Source organism: Apteryx rowi, unplaced genomic scaffold (genome assembly GCF_003343035.1).
Source record: "Apteryx rowi isolate R43461 unplaced genomic scaffold, aptRow1 scaffold_27, whole genome shotgun sequence".
Taxonomy (NCBI): domain Eukaryota; kingdom Metazoa; phylum Chordata; class Aves; order Apterygiformes; family Apterygidae; genus Apteryx; species Apteryx rowi.
Window position 1 is genome coordinate 449,408 of NW_020449085.1, and position 4,931 is coordinate 454,338.

Consider the following 4,931-nt stretch of genomic DNA (forward strand, 5'->3'; position numbering starts at 1 on the left):
CTTCTTGGCATTCTGATGTGACTTTCTCTTTTCTGTTGTTGTTGGCTTTTTTCCCCTTTCAACGAAAAACTTTCTCAACTTTAATGAACTTTCGGGCTTCAACTTTCTTAAAGGGCCCGCCGGCCCCCAGCACGCCCCCCGGCCTGTCCCGGCCACCACCGGCCCCGGCTGCTCCTTGCCCGGCGCTGCCGGGACGGGGTCGGGGAGTGGCTGACCCCCGTGGAGGTCCGAGCACCCCAGGACAGCGGCCCCAGGCTCCGTGGACGGCGGCACATGGGCCCTGGAGAGTAGCCTCAAGCCCCCCGGCACAGCGGCCACATAGCCCCAGGGAGAGTGGCCCCATTACCCTGGAACAGCAGCCCCAAGTCCTGGGGGCAGCAACCCAAGAGCCCAGGACATGGATCCCATAATCCCAGGACAGTGGTTCCATATCCCCTAGGACAGCAGCCCCAGGTCCCCTGGGATAGCAGCCCCACATTCCCCCCGGCAGCGGGTATGTGCTGGAAGCACAGGCTCTCCAGGCTGCAACCAGGAGCACGCTTGAGGCATGTCCATCCTCTGCCCTTCTCCTGCCTAATGGCCTCATCCTAACAAAGTGGGCAGGGAGGTCAGCATGAGTTGGGGCCAGGCTCTGGAAGGGTCGCCAGCAACCTTGTGCAGTGGTGGCAGTGGTATGCCAGATCCCTGCTGTGCCCAGGGAGCAGCTGGACCCATTCCCAGGGTGCCTCCATGAGCAGACAACGGTGTAGGCGGCTCATCCCCACGTGCTGCATCCCCACTGCCTGGTCCCTGTGCAAGGTGGACATGTAATGTGAACATCAGGCACCAGCACCTTGCTCTGTGCACAGAGTGACTGCAACAAGAGGACGGGAAGCCTTTCTCAAGGTGATTTTGTGTCTCAGATTCGCCCCAGGGTTGGTATTTGGAGTCAGCCCGCCAAGCGGGAGATGTTCAAGGGATTTGAGCTGCATTAGCTTAACCAGTGCTGCTTGCTGCAAATACATCAAGTCCTCACCACTTCCTCGCCTCCAAGGTTGGGTGAAAGAGAGAGGAAACATCAGCCCTGCTCTCCCCCAGTGCTCCCATCACCCACCAAGCTGCAAAAGGAGCACATGATCCCAGTCCCCAACTTGCTGGGGTTAGCCCTGGCTGGAGACACCCTCACACCCAGCCTGAGCAGCCTCTCTGCTCTGTTATCACCCCTTTCCTCCTCTGGCTTGCAGCCTGCCCTCATTCAGCCTTCGGCTGGGGATGCCAGACAGCCTGCGAGCTGGATGTCTTGGCGCCATGCCACTTTGGTTATTTGTGTTCACCGGGTTTAGCCCTCCTTTTCTCCTGCTCTGAAGCAGACCTTGCTTGGGAGACCCAACTTTGGGCCCTAGCTGGCATCTCCTCCTTCATCCAGCCCTGGCCGCCCCCCACTGCCTCATTGCGCTCCTTATCCTGCTGGGCAGGGATGGCCAGGGCCACCRTGGAGAAGAAGGGGAGCGAGGGCCACACGCTGGGACCGGGGTGGAGGCTGTCTGCCTGCAGCGGCCCCAGAGGGAAGATGCTCTCCGTGATGGTGACAGCAGCAGTGCCAGGCTGCGTCATTGTGAACGGGAACATGCGAGGAGCTTGGTAGGAAAGCAGCATGCAAAAATCAGAGAGCCCCCAGCTAAATCCCAAGCATTCATGTCCCTCCCATGACTGCGCGACCACCTCTTTATCACCTCCTTCCCATGCTGCCCCAACCAAGTCAAATTTCAATTCAAAATTAAACTTATTCCCCAATTAAGCGACTCTGACAGACATGCCTAACATTTGCTCGCAGCAATAGCTCCAGGAGGAAGTTTTGCTCATGTGGATGTTGTGAAGATGTGTGAACGTGGCTGGGTGAAATCACAGCTGATTTCCCTGCTGACACCTGGGTTTGCTGCTGTGTTAAAGCCCCAGCCCTGCCTGCGACTTGCTGGTCCACCTGGTTGTGCAGAGGCTCATTATCAGAGGCTCTCCAGGAAAATTTCACTCTCAGTTCAGCCTTCTGCAGACCCCTCCGCACACCCATGTCCTTCAGCACCATCCAAGGAGCTCTGGTTCCCAGCATTGCAAAGGAGATGCTGGAGAGGCAGCACTGTCACTGAGGTGGTTCCCCGTGTCAAGCAAGTGCTCGCTGGGCTGGGGGATTTCATTGCAGGAGGTGCATCTGGGGGAGAAAATGTGTGTGTCCTCCTGGGAGCGTTGGCTTTGCATTTCCTTGCTTTCTAGATTAGGGCTTTTAGCAGCAGCTGCTTGCATGCAGCGCAGTGGATTTATATATTAAATTCTTAGTTACTTTTTATAGGCAGTAGCAAGACAACTATTTCTTTTCGTAAGGCTCCCCATGTAGTGGGCTGCTAAGTCAGAGAGCCCAGTCCCCATCAGGCTGCTCAGCTGCTCCCCCATCAACCACCCGCAAAATGCTTTTTGCAGAAGGTAGCTTCCAGGAAAAAGAAAAAAAAAGGCACTTTTTAATTAAAAAAGCCAATTTGCCCATTTAGAATATTGTTTTTATAGGTTTTGTTTGGAAATGTTTTGTATGAAGAATACACCTGGCACTGCCGAACCAAGAGCAGAGCTGCCAATTCACCTGTGACGCTTAGCACAGCCGGATTCCAAGAAGAGCAAGGCTTTCTCCAGGGCAGAACAAGGTCTTCAGCGACGCAGCGCAAGATCCTTCACCCCCCGTGTAAAGCTGCGCAGAAGCAACATGCTCCCAGGAATACGTTCCCTGTTGTGTCAGAAAAGACTTGGAGCAAGTCCACTCTGATGGAGACCGGGAATATTTGCTTCCAGTGCTAATGAAGCTAAAAACAGCCTAACCTCACCGAGCCCATTGAGTTTTCTCCATGCTCATGGTTTTTACTTTCTACGGGCTCTGGGTTTGAAGTCAGAAGGGCTGAAACCGCAGCAGACGCAGAACCTGCAGCAAAGAGGGAGGGAGATATTAATGGCTGGAACTCAAAAAAGAAACAGCGGCTTTTCATCAGATGCTGAAGGAAACAGCGCTGAGAGCATACGCTAACGTTTGGAGGAAATCACCGTCTCTTCCACAGCAGGAAAAAGGCCCGCCGCAAGCGGAAATGCTGCTGTAGCTGTGACCCTGGAGCAATGAAAGCAGATCCACTGCGCCACTATGAGACTTGCTCCCTCCCTGCACTAAAATGAGATTTACTGATGGTTTCTCTGCCTGGTTCCTGCAGTGCCCCTGCCTCTCTATCTTTTCAACACCCATCTCTTCTTGGTACTGGCCTACTCCAACATGTTGCATCCAGATGGTCTATCCAGCAATGGCCCTGCTTCAAGCAGGTGATGAACTAGAGATCTCCCAGGTCCTTCCAACCAACACTTCTGTGACTTACTGTGGGCAGCAATGCCAGCCTAAAACTTGAATTTCCAAAGAGCCCCTGGTCCATTTTGCAGGAAAGCTTTCTGCATTGCTGTTGGGCATGAGAGAAGTGTCCTGCTTGTACAGGCTATACACAGGCTGTGGCAGCAAACCACACTGGTGGGAGACAGAGAGGTTCCCTGTCACAGCAAGCTCACAGGGGTGGGCAAGAGGTGGGACAAGTGAAGTAGCTGCTGTTACCAGTCCTCACAGGTGAGCCAGCCCACCAAGAAGTGTGATGTCTCTGCAATGATTTTGCCTGACAGTTTTTTTCTTTGGTCATTCTCTACATGGAGTTGCCCAGCTTTAACAAGGGGCAATCCAAGATCAGATCAGCTGAGCCGGTGCAGGACTGGGATGACCTTCTGGTTCATTTGGACAAGGCTCATCCGAGTTTTACAGCAATATGCTTTCATACCAATGCTTTTCACTCTAAGGCAGCAAATGACAAGCATAATGCCATGCAGTGTTTACCTCTGGGATCTAGCCAGGGTCTACACCAGAGGCCCTGTACTTGCTGTGCTATATCCACCAAGATGCACTGGTTAGGAGAGCAGAGGTGATGCTATGCATATCCAGTCTGTCCCCGCCAACCTGTCCCGCATCCCTTCCTGTTTGAAGTGAATGAACTGGCAGAAAAGCCAAATCCACACAAATTAAAAACCTCTAAGTGAAACCAAGAAGTTGCTCTTAGGCCCAAGACCACATGGTCTTCTACAGCCCTTTGGAAGTGCACTGTTAGCTACAGCACTGTGACTTTCTTAGTTGACGGGTGCCAAAGTGGCCATGCAGCTTAATGCTTAGCACAGAGGGCTGGCTCTTGGCTCTTCTCTCAAAATCCTAGTACAGAGTTGTCCATAGGCCAAGTCTCTCTGCCCTCATACTATATTAGCAAATGCATCCAGGGAGCATAGGGGTAATTCGGCAGTGATGCCCTTCTCAAACCACACCAGGCTGCTACAAGAGCAGAGCAGAGCTAGGAGCACACAGGTGCAGGGAGGCAATGCAAAAACCAGCTTGCTGGGGAGGCCTCAGCACTGCAAGCCCTGTGCAGCAGCAAGGGGAGCTGGCCCAGAGCCCCAAGCACTCACTGTCAGCTGGAAAACAGCATCTTCATCTCCAGAGCAGCTTGTAGGTCTCCTCCCACTTCACACATAGGGATGGGCAGCACGTGCAGGGCTATATCTGGCCCTTGGAGGCTAGCATCTACCAGTCTGGTATGCATCACCATCACCTTCTCAGGCTGCTGCCCTGCCACAGTGTCCCACAGGAGCATCTCCACCCCATGTTGTCCCATCTGTAAATGGGGAAGAGAACGACCCTGTCTCATGGGGAAAGGGAGTAAAAGCTGCCAGGTGTTTGCAACCATTAAGCAGGTCATGGGGAAGGTGTATTTAAGTGATTTATAGAAAAACAGATTGTAATCAGCTGAGAAACCAGGGTGGGACTTGAAACTACAGCCACCTGTAGACAATCTGCTGTTTTACACTGTCCCAGCTTACCTAAAGCAGCATTTTCCAATGGC